Source organism: Lissotriton vulgaris, chromosome 8 (genome assembly GCF_964263255.1).
Source record: "Lissotriton vulgaris chromosome 8, aLisVul1.2, whole genome shotgun sequence".
NCBI lineage: Eukaryota > Metazoa > Chordata > Amphibia > Caudata > Salamandridae > Lissotriton > Lissotriton vulgaris.
In genome coordinates this window covers 601793378-601809754 of record NC_141696.1, presented here as the reverse complement: position 1 = coordinate 601809754, position 16377 = coordinate 601793378, and positions in this window count along the sequence as shown.

The window sequence follows — 16377 nt, the reverse complement described above, 5'->3', positions numbered from 1 at the left end:
ATTGGTCACAACTGCCCCTGTCCTTTCCAAAACACCAAAATGTTGTTGATGTACCTCTTCTATACTTGAAGATATTATCCCTACTCACTCCAGACTTCTAATGGAGTTTTATGAGTAGGGGTCTCTGAGAAAAGCATGACTGAGTTACTTCAATATCTAGTGTTAAATTGGTGCCTTACCAAACCGTTGGGCGCCATGTAGTGTAGTTCTATATCCCTGATGGGCTCTGTGCATTGGAATAATATACACTATAGTTTTGACATAGGACTGAGGTCAGAATGTCTCCATTGAGTACATTATACTTAATTACTTATGTGTGCCAGCTAACTCAGAGGTCACTAGAAACTTTCTTGAATGAACAAGAAGAGATTAGTTTCTGACAACCACATAAACATGACAACTTTGTTTCCCTTAGAGTCGGAACAATATCTTCAGAATCGTGGAAACAATAGATAACCGCTTTACTCAGTCAATCGTGCATGCTTTGTTTCTACAGAGTTTTTTAATTTTTTTATTATTTTTTATTTAAGTTTTCAGAAACGAAAAATCCATATCAAGCGATACAGGTAGCGATAAAACATTGCAAAGTACAGGTTACAGAGGTACATAACAATCTATCCACAGTAGGGTGCAGACCATCTACATATACACTTGGTACATTGGAACAATTGCATTATGGATACATCTTGAACCATTGCAGACATATATAAAGGCCCATCAGTCAGGTAATTGAGCCATAAGATAGGTAGTAAAGGGGCCCCAGAAGTCTCTGGGCCTAGAGGCTCTGTGTAGTTCTTCCCAATAGCACAGAAGTTGGTCACGACAAAAAGCTATATCCTTCAGCCTTTGCTGAAACTTAAGTGCAGGCTTCCCATCCCAATGCAACAACACCCTGCGTTTGGCCAATAATAGTGCCAGAGCCACCAGCCTGCGATTACACAGTTTAAGAGTCAGTACATTGCCTAACAGACAGATAGACATGGTGCAAAATACAGGTTCATCCCCATAGCTGTTAATGCTTCAGTCACTTTTCCCCAAAACTCAGCCACTTTACCACAACTCCATGCCAACTGCTGAAAATCAGATGCCTCAGCCCCACAGCGTCTACAGTGATCTGAATCTCTCAGCCCATATTTAAAAAGTTGAACGGGCGTATAATATAGTTGATGAAGGTATTTAAAATTAATTCAACGCAAATGTCCATTCGCTGTGAATTGACCTGTCCATTTACAACATGTGCCCCATTCATCCTCTGTCAATGCCTGCGGCAAAATAACATTCCATTTAGCCATCGGCCCCACTCTCACAGCCACTTATTCAGATTGCGGAGCATTATATAAACGTGTAATAATTTTCACCCTTGATTGCAACATAAATAGGTTGCAACGCCGCAAGCACAGGGGGCTCCGCATGATAGCCAGGGTACAAGGCCTTAATCGCAGACCTCGGCCTACTGTAGATAAAGGTAGCCATGGTAGCGCCACCCCAAGCTCCCAAAAGTGCTGGCAAGCCAAGAAACTCCCCACCTGAATACATATCTCCCATAGTACGTTTATTCATAGACTGCAAAATGTGTACAGCTCCCATTTCGCATCACAGAAAGTTGTCCATGATAAAGCAGCAGCATGGCCGGCGCATACAATGGCAATCTCACAGCCCTTCTCTCAAGTTCATTCCATGCATGCCTTGTGCAGTGTATTGTGTCAATCTCATTCTTCTCAAAGACTGTAGTGTTGTTAACTACCATCGCTTGTAGCGGTATCGGAAGGACAGCACCCGCCTCCACTGCCACATGTGGTGTGAAGGGCGGCGAAGTCTGCCAATATGATGCATATTGCGCTTGCGCGCACAAATAATCCAGTTTCATGTCAGGCACCCGGAACCCATCCATTTCGTACGGTAGCGTCAGAACCTCCCATTTAAGGCGTGGCTTTTTTCCTCCCCAGACCAAAGTGAGTAATATACTGCGCAACAAGGTAAAGAAATTCTGTCTTAAAATAACGGGAATATTGACAAATAAATACAGAAATTTTGGTAGGACCACCATTTTTATCAGCGCCACTCTGTCTGCAAACGTTAACCGGAGCTGTAGCCACCGGTCAACTTTGTCTTCAAGTTTACTTATAGCAGTCCCATAATTTTTGCACACAACAATCTGCGGGTCTTTGTGCACCCACACACCCAGATATTTAACAGGCTCATCGCTCCATATCACTGGGTATTCCAACTGCACCTTTTTCGTACAGTCTGTTAGCACAAAAAACACGATTTGTCCCAATTTATTCCCAACCCAGAGTACCATTCAAATCTAATATATTCCCGTATCAATTTCTCTAGGTGTATTTCAGGCTCACGAACATAGAGGACTATATCATCGGCGTACATTGATACCGCCAAAGGTCGCTGTTGAAACTGGAGCGCTGCCTGAGCATGCCGCTGCCTTAGGATACAAGCCAGGGGTTCCAACACCACGGCGAAAAGGAGTAGTGATAAAGGGCATCCCTGCCGCGTCCCACGCCCAATCGGGAACACATCTGATATTCTACCATTCACTCGTACCTGAGCCACCGGCGCTGTGTATAGCAGCCTAATCCAATTAGTGAATAGGAAAGGGAACCCCATACGATGCAACACTGCCAGCATGTACCGCCAGGATATAGAATCGAATGCTTTAGCGGCATCCAGCAGAACTGCCGCTGCAGGTTGTGTGGGCTTTTAGAGATGTAACACAGTAAACAGCGTCCGCATATTATGCGCTGTGGTGCGTGTCGGGACAAAACCCGATTGATCCGGTAGGACCATCACAGGTAGTAATAACTGCAACCTAGTGGCTAGGACCTTAGCAAGAATTGTAACATCTGTATTTATAAATGAGAGCGGCCTATAGGACGTACACTGCTCGGGGTCTTTCCCTGGCTTACAAAGGGTCACAATCAACGCCTCGCGAAGCGTGGGGGCAACCTCTGCTGCTCATACGCCTCCTCAAACATAGCATGGAGATGCTGCACCAGGATATCCAAATATTCTTTGTAAACTCCGCTTGGAGTCCATCTGTGCCTGTTGCTTTGCCATTTGGTAGAGCATTAACAGCATCACGTATCTCGCCCAAAGTCAGAGGATGCATTAAAAATTCCTGTTGCCCCTTCGACAACCACACCAGGGCTATGTCAGCTAAATATTCCGCTATCTCAGACTCCTTAGCAGTCTCCCTGCATCTGTACATTCCCGAATAATGTTCAACAAAGGAGGCCAGGATACCCTCACTGTCACAATGACTGATATCATTCGCACAAATCGCGTTGATTGTGTTGTTTTTAGCCCTACGTTCAGTTATTTTTGTTGCCAACGCTCTACCCGGTCGCCCACCCTCTCCATAATATTGTGCTGTCCATTGCCTTGCCATATGCCTCACTTCCATGTCCGCCAACTCATTATATTCCGCGATCTTTGATTTAATAGTTACTAGTTTAGCCTCATCTGCCTCGCTGTCATACTGTCTCTCAAGTTCAAGAAGCTCCACTTCAAGAGCCGACATGGAGCCCCGAAGGGACTTAAGAACCCCAGCTTGGAGACCAATGCACTCTCCTCGAATCATTACTTTGAACGCCTCCCATAAGGTGTCTAAACCATCCACCGTGCCTGAATTGTGTTCAAAGTATTGTACAATAGCTTCCCGAATTCCTTCACGGAACACTTAATCTTGCAAAGCGGAGCACTGTAAACGCCACTGAAATAACGGTGGGGCATACCTGGGTATAGTCATAGTGAACAGCGAAGGAGAGTGATCAGAAAGTGTCCTAGGTAAATGGGAAACGTACGTGACCCGCGAGTTTATATCACTAGTGATCATCCAATAGTCAAGGCGAGACCAAGACCTGTGCGCATAAGAGTGGCAGGTACCCTCCCATGTCCCAGGATGTCGCAATCTCCAGATATCCAAAAGGGCCAAGTTATGTATCCCAGTCTGAACTGCCTGTGCGGCCTTTTTAACAGTAGGGTCAGAGGCTGTGTGGCTATCCAAATCTGCATTCAATACCACATTAAAATCGCCACCACAAATAATGGTGGTCGGCTGTAACCTATAAACCTTATTCCATAAGACATCGTAAAAAGCAGGGTCATCTATATTAGGCCGATACATATTGATGATGGTGATCATCATTCCACATAATTTCCCCTGCACCAGTAGGTAGAGACCATCCGCACCAGCCTCCACATGCGCCGGTTTGAGGAGTCGGATGACACAAATTTGACACCCGCCCATTTATTGGCCACATTTTGCGCCGCTTGCTTAGTTAAATGAGTTGCTGGCAATAAAGCAACTTGCACATTGTGCCTATCTAAAAATGCAAGAACCTGCCTGGTTTTCTTTGGATTATTCAATCCCCTGACATTCCATGTTATACATGTTACCTTACCCTCTTCCAGCAGTAATTCAGATGCTCAGAAGTAGAACAGGAGTTGCACTCCTTGTACCTGTATCACAGACAAAACAACCAACCCACCTCTGCATCCCGCTCTGCAAAAAACAACCATGTGTTGAATCCCCAACAGACCCCACCACCCACTTAAGCATACCAAACATGCTAAGACTCCCCAATATCATGAAAACCAAAACACAATCCCCCCTCCCCACCCAATGCGAGAAGCTAGTCCTCCCACAAGTTATGTCCATATCGAAAAATAATTATATGGGTTATTCCCTTCCAGGGGGACACCAGCCGCCCTCCGACCCCATGGTGGTACCTAGGGGGGGTCAGGGCAAATTTACGGTCTATTCCCAGCACATCCCACAGTCATCACAAAAAAGTAAATGTGCTAAACATGAACAGACGCCAGTGCGTAACCAAATGTACAGTAGTCTCCCTCCATAGGTATCCGCAGAACATATTGCTCAGCAGCCACTCCCCTGCACACTAGTGGCCAGAGTGATCGGAGCATTGCGCAAAAGAAAGCAATAGAACATGACACAGCCGAGCGTCTCACCACCCCAACCATATCCAAAGCCACAGCAACTTCCACATACATATACCGAGTAGCCCAAGGAAGAATCTCAGCAGGCCAAAAGATGCAAGCAAATCATGCAGAAACAAACGCATGTCAAACAAGTTGTAGGTCCTAACTGCCCTGCTCACCAGCACATCATCTCATTCGTGAAACTCAATTCACATGTAGCCCTTGTCCCGATCCCCAAGAGAGGACCCTACAATCAGGTAAAAGGAATCACATTAAGAGCAAGAAACAAATGTACAGTGAAGCAGATCATATATTAGCTACATATAACCATAATACCATATTAATCCTCAATATCTGCATCTTCACCAGCCTGTCTGGTTGTAGTACGCTTCTCCAGCTGCCTAATATACTGAATAGCATCCTTAGGGTTCATGCAAATCCATGGCTTGTTTCCATATAGAATCTTTAGCCGTGTGGGATATAACATGGCGTACTGTATTTCCATGTCACATAGCTTTTTCTTGACGTGCTGGAACTCCTGCCAGGCTTGTTGAACTGCAACTGTAAAGTCCGGAAACAAGGCCACCTCCAACCCCCTGATAATTGGTGGTACCCAATTCTTGTGCCCGCCGAAGAGACAGATCTCTATTGCGATAATTGAGCAGTTTTGCGATGATTGGTCGTGGTGGCGCCCCAGGCACTGTACGCGGTGCAAGGGGCCGGTGTGCTCTTTTCACCACCAAAACATTTGAAAAAAGTTTTGCCCTGAGCATGGTTATTCGCATGTCCTCCACATAAAGCTCCAGCTTGCCGGTATTGGTAGATTCAGGCACTCCTGTGATGCGCAGGTTGTTCCGGCGTGATCTCGCCTCCAAGTCCTCATTCCTGGCCCCTATGCCTTCCAAGATCTTATCCACCTCAGTGCAGGACTTCGTTATACGCTCCACCTTGTCCTCAACCATAGAGATACGTTGTTCCGCCTCCGTCAGACGCTCCCCATTCTGGTCTAATTTTGCTGACATGGTGTCCATTCGCACTTTCAGGTTATCTATCTTCCCATCAATAGTTTAAAGGCTCTGCTGCATTGCCAGCAACATCTTTTCCAGTTTGGAGCTGCTATCAGCTTCCATATCGGTCTCTGTGTCAGAAGCTGCCTGTTGCTGCGCTTTCTTCAGGAGCTTAGACTCAAAGGAGAGTGTAGATTGTAGATGATTGTCCGGCTTACCCGGCTTACCCATCCTGCCACAAGGACAAACAAATTGGGCACCATACTAAGCAAGCTTCCAGGATGTTTAAGGCATCCCCAGTCCGTCCCACCTGCACGCTCACTAAGCCGGTCACAAACAGAGCAAACAGGAGTCACTCTAGAAAAATGTCTTCAAACAATCCGCGGGGGATAATCTTTAATTAGGACTGCCTCAGGTCCTCTGTGATACCCGTGCAGCAGCACTCTCTAGAAGCCATCCAGGCTTAGATGCAACTTCAAGCAGGCCCAGCCATAGAGTCAAAAGCAGCAGATCTTCATGCAGCGCCACAATAGCAGGCCAAAGGTACTTTCCAGTAGATGGAACATCAAGCAGTCTCAAGTTTGCGCGGGAGCAGGCAGTACTTTAACCGGCCCCACCAGCAGCAAGGGCGCTCTCCAAAGCACGGCGGGCACAAACCTCACCTACCCCCACAGCGTTAATCAAAGGTGTGCCTACAGAAATAGCATGGGCTCAGGGGGGCTCCACTGTGTGTGCCATAAAGAAATGAAGAGCATTAGGTTTCTAAGGAGCGAGGGTGCATAATATCAGTTGAGACTAGCCCCCGCCACCGTAATCAATGCAGCCCGCCTGCTAAGTTATTCCATGTGGGCCCCTGATGCACAACAGTTCACCGCTCCCGCCAGCCAGTCTCCGCGAGTTTTCGGCTGCCGGGCCTCTCAGCACACCGTCGCACCACCGCGAAGTTGCCCTCCTCCAGCCAGAGCCGTGCGCCCAATCAACGGCCCCTGGCAGCGCCACTCCAGAAGCTCGCGGCAACTACCGGGCATCCGACCTCACTCCAGTCGCGGGGCCCACCGCAGCCTCAGCACGTCCGCACCGCAGCAGCCACACAGGCGCTCGCACAGCGCTCCGGACACCTGCAATCGTCCGTCGCTGCTCGCCTCACCTCTTCCGATGTCCCGCAGTATGGCCAGCTCAGGGGGGAGTAGCACATCAGACGCGCGGCCGCGCCACAGCAGTGCACCCCGGCCTCCGCGCGTCTCCTCACTGTCCAGCCCCTAGCCAGGCCCCGAACTGCACTCGGTGGCACCGGGCAGCACCGCCACACTGTCGCTTGTCCCCACAGCAGCACCAGGGAACACCGCACTTGAAAAGTTTCTCCTCCGCAGCGGCAGCACCGGTTCAGTCAAGCGTGATCGGCGCCCGCCTCAGTGCCCAGAGATTACCATTTCATGCGCCAGTCACCAGACGATGCAAATCAGCTCATTTAGAGGCAGCAGGCATGTAAGTTACCGCATCTGATGCAGCAGAAGATGTAGAATCCAATATACTAAGTTTCCATCGCAGATGACTGGGAAAAATCAAGGATAATGGATGGATTGAAGCCCGACCAGCAGAGCTGCACTAATGTGCGGCCATCTTGCTTCGGGCTCACTAGCGCCCCCTTGTTTCTACAGAGTTGCACAGAAATAGAGAGACAGGCGTTTCAATAAAAGAGTTTATTAAACAGTCTTATTTTTCATGCAAGAGATATGAACTGCTACAATCGCAAGACAGAATGCGAAGTATAAAATGTACAGCGTTAGCATTAAGATAAAATAATACTGTAATAGCATGCCCTGTAGCTATGACATATATTCATTAAAATACATAAATAAATAACACAGGCTAAAATACTCAACTGGTGCTTCTAAATAATCCTACCCCAGTGTACCTACCCTAAGTCTAGTATGAGGGAAGAAGTAGGTGTTGTCTTAGTCTAGTTTAGTTTTGCCAAGAGTTACCAAAGGTTTCTCTAGGTTCTAATCAGCTCCATCCCTTAGAATGAGAGAGGTTGGTATCTCTTTCCCGGAACTCAATCTCTTAACACGCCGCAAGGGGAGTCAAACACTGGAGCTGGATTCTCTGCAAGGAGGATGACAGCGCCTGATCAGTGCATGAGTTGGGGCCTTGCTTTGTCGAGCCGCGTCGTGCAAGTAGGTAGCCGAACCGCAGCGTGGCTTGCCATAGCAAGTGAAGCTATATTTATACCTTGAAGGTGTTTAGGAATGCCGGTATTGACGTAAAAGTTGGGCATAAGAACGTCATGAACAAACCTTCAAGGAATATATGTTCATGAATAAGAAATTAATTCTTGGAGAAATCAATATCCAGGCAAGGGGAAGTCTTAAAGGCTTAAGTGTCTGGTGTTCCAAGAACTCGTTGTGACGTAGATGAACGGATGTAAGTAGCCATGCCTGTATTTGGTTAGCATGGACAATACCTAAATAGGGTCTGGATTTCTATGCCTAAATAAGGGCAATGTGAATTGTACCTATATAGCATGAATCGGGAAATGTATCCGGAATTCATACGGAATCTAATTCGATACACAATAGGGGGGGGGAGTTTGAAGGCAACCGGGTGTGCACTCACCAGAGATCCCGCAGGGCCGATGCCCGATGCCAGTGTTACTAGAAGCAGCAGCCAATCGAGATATACCTCACTCCAGCCACTGACCCACTTATTTTACAAACGCCTGCTGCCCACCGATTCACACTCTCAGGCTCAGCAGCAATTGCACACTGGCTGCTAAGCAGCTGCCACGGTCCATGAGGTTGGGGTCATGTCGCGGGAATTGCTCTTTCTTTTAGGTACAGTTTACTGTGTAGCAGGGATTCTGCTCCTACTCAGAACTGTGCATAGAGACTTGGAACCTCCATGAATTAGGGTGTGCCAAAACTCACCTTAGTACCAAACATCCTCTACCAGACTAGCATCAGTTTCTCAATGGCTCTTCCATAACACCAATGATTAGACAACCCAGAACATGGAACTTAGATTACCTCAGGCAATGTGGAACACATGAACACTCTTTCGTTATACTATCATACCAGTCCAAAACAGGGAGTAAAAGAAGACACGTGCAAGTTTGAAATATTTATTTCTAATGCCGTGTTCTCATGTGCAGTATCTTAGCTAATACAAGCAGACATATTATAAGCAACAAGATTATTAGCATAGTTACTATTCCATAAAATACGAAGGGAGAAAGCATGTTATAATGCTAAATGGAAACAGGTTTAAAATATACCTATATTTTACCCTCCCTTGCTAGTAGGTTATTTTATATCTACAGAAGGTCTCTTGGGATTACAAGGGCGGCCCCATATCTCTGGTACTTAGCAGAAATGGATCACATCAGGTTCTGCACTAGCTCTCAGCATGCGAATGTTCCCCAAATGTGTGTGAGCATGCCTACGCAGTGCATTATTAAACGCGCCAAAATCCGAGGTGGCCACAGCTGTCTAGAACGTGCGCTGATCAGTCCGAACAACAACTACTGTGTTGAAATAACCTTGAAGGCCTCGGCACTCACTGTTCAGACAAAGCTTACCAAGCAGGGCTGCTAACATAGAAAAACATATTATTCTCGTGTGAAGCAAAACGCTCTGCTAGACTCTAAACATTTATTATAATGTGTGCCGTGTGCAAAAAGGCAGCAGAAAGGAAAAATGGTGTTTAAACTTCTAATAAGCTCATGTCAACTTAACACAGTGTGAATGCAAGGCTCGGCCCCACGACCACTGCAGTCCAAGCAGCGCTGGTAGCCACGGCCGGCATCCTCCCACAACTTACATTCAGGTTTAAAACGAAAGTGGTCTTTAAAGTCACTGCATCTCTTTCGACAGCACATCTTTGAAAAGTAGGTCCTACCACAGTTTCAAGAAGCTCACGTCTAGGATGTGTGTGCAACAGAAGACCGTCCTGACCTGGCACCCGTCATTGTTTAATTGAAAGCTTGAGATGCACCGTTGCTTTCAAAAACAAAGACCATGTTTTTAAGGCGGCCGGCATTGTTTACGTGAAAGCATGTTTAAGATTAAGTAGAGTGCGTGCTGGAAGCCATGGATGAGTAAGGGAGGAGGGACAATGGCACATGGAGAAAGCGTTCACATTGGCACCCGCTTCACGATCCATGAACCATGGCGTCCGTGCATCAGGGGGAGGCAGTGGGAAAATGGATTATATTTCAAAGTTATAGTGCAGAGATAGAGTTAGTAAAAATCATTCACCGTTGGTGACTTTTTATTTACCGGTCTATAGGTATTTTAGTGACCAACCAAGAATAAAGGATGTGCTACTTGGATATAGCATGTACATTACCAGTTACATACAGCATTGCAGCATGCATTCTAACTCACTGAGCAGAGCAAGTCTCTATCAAATATTATGCTTATAGATTTATCTAGTTAGTATTTTTGGTATTTGGTATTATCTTATAAATGTATTGTAAAGTGAGAAGTTAGACTTTGTTTCGTTATTCTCCACCCCTGACCCTGTTGTTAGCTTCAGAATTCTTGGGCATATAGAAATGTGGCCCAAATGTTCCTCCTTTCAATTTCATGATTTCCCCACAAGATTATTTACCAAAAACATAACTGCTATGTAACCTGCGCTGGGAATCGCTGCAGAATGTTCAGTTTAAATGATCCCACGCAAGTGCTAGGTGCACATGGTAGAGGGCATGAAGGAAAAGAAGACGTTGATTGTATAGCGCACATGTGTAATGATATAAAATTGCTGCATAATTAAAGCCAGTGGTGTCTAGCGATGGCCTATGATGGTTGAATCATTGTCAAAGTTTTAAGAAAGCCATACGAGATATGTACATACCATGATTTGAAATAGGTCTCATTTACATAATTAGTCATTATCCTGCAAATCTGGCAAGACTCCAGATAAAGTGGAACATATCAGCTATGCTCTTGCATTGTTCTTTGCTTTTGCAGACACTGAAAAAGCAACAAGCCCCCAACCTCATTGTATTTGTGGAAAAGGCCTCATGGTGCTGGCTATTCTGTGAATGCGGCAAACCACCTTCAACATATGAGCTAATCGGTGTACGTATATCCACAATCCATAGTACTGATAATGTATATTTATTCAGACTGGTCAATATTTATCCATCACTAACAGCAGTCCACTTTAGAATGACAACATGACAGCAGCGTCATATGTGCTTCTTTTCTATGGTTAGAAGACCTACAAACATACTTAAACACTCAACATATTACATTTTACAAAGTGCCGCTTTAGCACCACTCTTGGAAAAGGATTGGAGTGGCACTGTACTGGATAACACAAAAAACAAATTGCTATATCCAGAAGTGAAAGGTTGACAATAGGTATTGTAGGTAGGAATGACATCTGAGTGAAATGGCAACAGCACTCGCGCATTCACTTTTTCATTCACACATGCTCATCTTACTAAACTAAGCACCTGCCTCCTACATCTGTGTGCAACGTGCATGACAATGATGCCCGAGTTGTACATTTTCTGTGCTCAGTAGAAGTTTGTTCTGCTGCTGATAAATGGAAACGTGTACCACTGCTGCTGTGCAAGAGCGGGTTCTGCACCCTGGATACCCTCTATGAGAGAAAGCTGTTTTGCTGCCACCATACTGGACCTAGGGAAGTTTGTTCTCCCGTTGTTCGCTTTGTTGTTGTTTGGTGAGGGTGTGAACCTTGCTCTGTTTCTGCTGCCAGTTACAGATGTTTTCGAAGGTGGGAAACCTGCACCACTACTGGTTCGTCGAGCCTTCTCTTTGATGGTGGGAATCTTGAACGGTTGCGTCTGTGCTTTACCTGCTCTCCTGAGAAGGAAGCTTACTTTTAATGCTCAATGTCTACATGTTTTGAAAGTGTGTGAGAGAGAGAGACTTGTACCAAGGATGCTTGATTTATACTTGCATATGAAGGAGATAACCTTGCAGTATTGATGTATTGCTGCTGTTCTGTGTGTGATGGAACCTTGTGGTACTCCTCTTGTTTCCGGCATCTGCTACCTGTACTGGCTTTTTAGCCAACATCACTCTCTGCATCAAACATTTTGAGACCACAGTAGCAGAGTAACAGTGCAGTAGGTTGGCGTGTGAAAAGCAGTGAGGCCGAAGAGATCAGGCATAACTTGGAACCACTTGGCTGCAGTATCAATCAATCAATCAATCAATCAGTGACACTTATAAAGCGCGCTACATACCCGTAGGGTCTCAAGGCGCTGGGGGGGGGGGGTGCCGCTACTGCTCGAACAGCCAGGTCTTCAGCTTCTTCCTGAAGGAGAGGTGGTCTTGGGTCAGGCGCAGGTCGGTCGGGAGGGAGTTCCAGGTCTTGGCGGCCAGGTAGGAGAAGGACCTTCCTCCTGTAGTCGCTCTTCGGATGCGGGGGACGGCGGCGAGGGCGTGGTTGGCTGATCGGAGGTGGCGTTTGGGAGCGTAGAAGTTGACTCGGCTGTTGAGGTAGCTCGGGCATTGGTCGTGTAGGGCTTTGTGTGCGTGGGTGAGGAGGCGGAAGGTGATTCTCTTGTTGACGGGGAGCCAGTGAAGGTCTCTCAGATGTCCGGAGATGTGGCTGGTTCGTGGGATGTCGAGGATGAGTCTGGCTGAGGCGTTTTGGATCCGCTGGAGTCTCTTCTGGAGCTTGGCGGTGGTACCGGCGTAGAGGGCGTTGCCGTAGTCCAGTCGGCTGGTGACGAGGGCCTGGGTGACGGTCTTCCTCGTCTCTGTGGGGATCCACCAGAAGATCTTCCGTAGCATGCGTAGGATGTTGAAGCACGCCGAGGAGACGTTGTTGACTTGCCTGGTCATGGAGAGGGAGGAGTCCAGGATGAAGCCCAGGTTTCGTGCATGGTCTGTCGGTTTGGGTGCGGTGCCCAGGGCGGGAGGCCACCAGGAGTCGTCCCAGGCGGAGGGTGAGGAGCCCAGGATGAGGACCTCCGTCTTGTCCGAGTTCAGTTTCAGGCGGCTGGTCGTCATCCACTCGGCTACCTCTTTCATCCCTTCGTGCAGGTTGGCTCTGGCGGCGGCGGGGTCGTTGGTCAGGGAGAGGATCAGCTGGGTGTCGTCGGCGTAGGAGATTATGCTGAGGTTGTGCTTGCGTACGATGGCCGCGAGGGGGCTCATGTAGACGTTGAAGAGGGTGGGGCTCAGAGATGATCCTTGGGGGACGCCGCAGATGACTTCGGAGGCCTCTGACTTGTACGGTGGTAGGCGGACTCTCTGTGTTCTTCCGTCGAGGAAGGAGATGATCCATTCCAGCGCCTTGTCCTGGATTCCGATGTATAAACATAAAAGCAAAATTATATTTGTAAATTTTGGCCTTTTTTCTGCCCCATCCAGCCACTGTAATTCAGACATGTTAACTTGGTAAAACCTTTGTTTTTCTTTTTACATTTTACTATGAATCGTGAGAATAATTAATTATAACGGCACCAAGTGTTTGCCTCACTTTTACCTTTGTCCCTAGGAGACCAATTTGGCCCTGATCTAAAAAGACTGGAATGGTTTTGACGAGCATGACAAGTACATGTATATTAGGGAAGTGGTAGAGGGCAGACATGGCATTTTTGAAGGGCAGAAGCTCGCATCATACTGCTAATGGGTGCACATTGGCACTAACCGCAAAACAAAGGGAGCTGCTTAAGAAGCCGATAAGGATAGTTTGGAGGATTATGGGCGGTGATATAGCACCACCTGAAAACCAAAACCATCCCGTGATAAAGCGGTGTCTGAAAACGTAAGGGAAATTAGAAACAAAAACAAAATTGATCCAGGAGCTGCGGGCGTGCAATTTACAGCTTGTAAATAAAATACACTTCTGAGCCTGTCTTCGCCTACTGGAGGACAGCATCTCCTCTCTAAACAATCATAGGCAAAGCCAGTAGGTCCCGCCTTTGTTACTAACTGTATTGTAAAATGCTTTTTAGAAATGTTGTACAGATACTAAGGTACTTTCTGTTTTGCAAGTGGACTATTTGAACAAGCTTTACGTCCTTCACCAAGTACTTTCACAGCATACATCTGTGTGCTCAATGTTATCCCATCTGAACCATCATCTCGCCCAAGGTTGTAATCAAAAATACAAAAGACTTGCAGCCTCCTGTGTGACAAAGTGAGCTTTATGTAAAAATCTAACAGCAGGGGAGAGATTTACCTACTTGTGTCTTGCTCGGTCAAGGCTTGTTACTCTGGAATATCCAAGACCGCTTTGTTTGTTTATATCTGTAACTGCCTTTGCTAAGGAGTTTAATCGCTCCGGACATCGGTCCCTTTAAGTCCGAGTGAGCCAATAACTGCAAAATAAAATATATAAGAAATTGTTTACTAGTCTACTGATTTAGCTCCTCTATGAATGAAACCTAACACACTGACCTTTGAAGTAATCTGGGAAGAGATAAAGAGACACCCATCCAGTGGCTGAACTGAACAATGTGCAATCTAGAAACCGAACAATCCCAGCTTCTTCATTTGACTAAATTGTGTAATCCTCAGCAGTTACTTTACCTGACTGTGCCTCCTTTCCTTGATCATCACATGTGAGAGCACCTTGAAATAATTCTGTTCAGGATGCGCACTGTTCAAAAGATTCTCTTGTTTTGCTTAATAGAATATGATGTTGATCTATCTTCAATAAAAACTATACACCCTATATTGGGGCACCTGACAACTGTCGTGCTTCTTAGTTCACTAATAGCATTGTGTCGGGGTTTTCATGAATGCTTCGAAGTTCATGTTTACATGCCATTCAATGCAGCGCTGTAATTTATTGTACTACAGGGACAGAATACATTGCATTTGTGTTGCAGCAGTAGCATTACAAACACGAAGTAAGAGGATGAATGGGGTCCTGCTGATGGCCGTACAGGAACTAGAATGTAATTTGAAGACCGGAAATGCGACAGATTTTTAATTGGGACAGATTTATACTGCACAGCTGATACTTGTTTTTACTTATTCACATGCATGCAGAGAGGCTCTGACAGTGACTGCACATCTTTGATCAAAACAGGAGAAAAGCAGAAATTAGAATTCTGGTCTCCTCGTTAAAAGCCGAGCAATTTGTAAACGAGACCACCTTCTCAATTGGTAGCAAGTGGGTAGGGGGGTTCTATATGCAACTTGAGCTTGGCCAAAAAATATAATTTTACCCGCTTCGTTCTAACGCAAGTAAAATAATGCGTATAACCAGAAGATAAAAAGAAGACCCCCCCCCCCCCCCCCCCCCCCCCCCCCCTCTAATGAGTGTCCACTGACTACACTCAATTGTGGCTGTTTGAGGTTTTTCCTTTCAGGGTCACCAAACACATGGAATTTGTGGGAATGTTTACTCTGACTCAGGAATAATGAGCTTTTCCCTGGTGCCTTGTGAACATGCCAGCTGGTAGCTTTGCATTCCTGTCAGCAAAGTTCCATGGTTGACGACAGAAAGCTGGCTGTCGGAGGCAGCATGAAAGGTGGGTTGGAAAGCACGAGTTACACTCTCCCAGCAGAGGCAGCTTATGATGAAGTGGGGATCTTCCAGTGGTGCCTTCCGAGAAAACACCTCTGCGGGCCATCATGCTCTTCAGGCATTCAATCAACCAGTCCTGCCAAGTACCACGCATCAGGCGTTATATTAACAGTGTGGTACTCCCCATCACCATATTGAAATGCATTGTCACGCATAATGCATAGTGTCAGTCTCCGCTACACACTCACTGAAGCGCTGCAAACTTGTGTGTGGCAGCTGGCTGCAGCGAGCTGCCTGTGGCCTGCAGCGCCGCGCTGCTCCCGTGGACTTGGTGCTTCCGGCTGAGCGCAGCAGGGTGAGTCACCGACGTGTTAGTCACGCTGCCTGGCTGAAGTTAATCAGAGTAAGTAGACAGTTGTTTACCAGTCACTTGTCACTCAGAGTGTTTTTCAGTGTTTACACAAATATGGTGCTGGGAGGGGCAGGATCTGGGGTCTGAGGTTCTTGTGCTGGTGCTGGAAGTGTGTCATGTCAGTTAGTGCTCTTAGATTTTTGGTGCTTTGCAGACGGTTTAGGATCTTCTTGGTGTTTCTCATTGCTGAAATGGCTGTAATTTCTTATATATATTTATTACTTTATTTCGGCCGATTTGGCCATAAAAGTCACATACATACATAGAAAATCAGGCAGTAAGCATGGCAATAATTAAGCAAATGGTACATGGAGAAAGGATAGCTTTTGCAATTCTTTTTTTAAAAACAAACACACAATATATTTCATTTCAGAATTTAAAAAAATATAAAAATATAAAAAATGTAAGGGTTATGTAAACATATACACCAACTCAAAGTATCTGTCCTTGTTTTTTACGGGTTATGTAAGCAGAATATAAAAATTTACTTATGCTAAATACTATGTACTGGGTTGAATTACTTTTCATGATCCT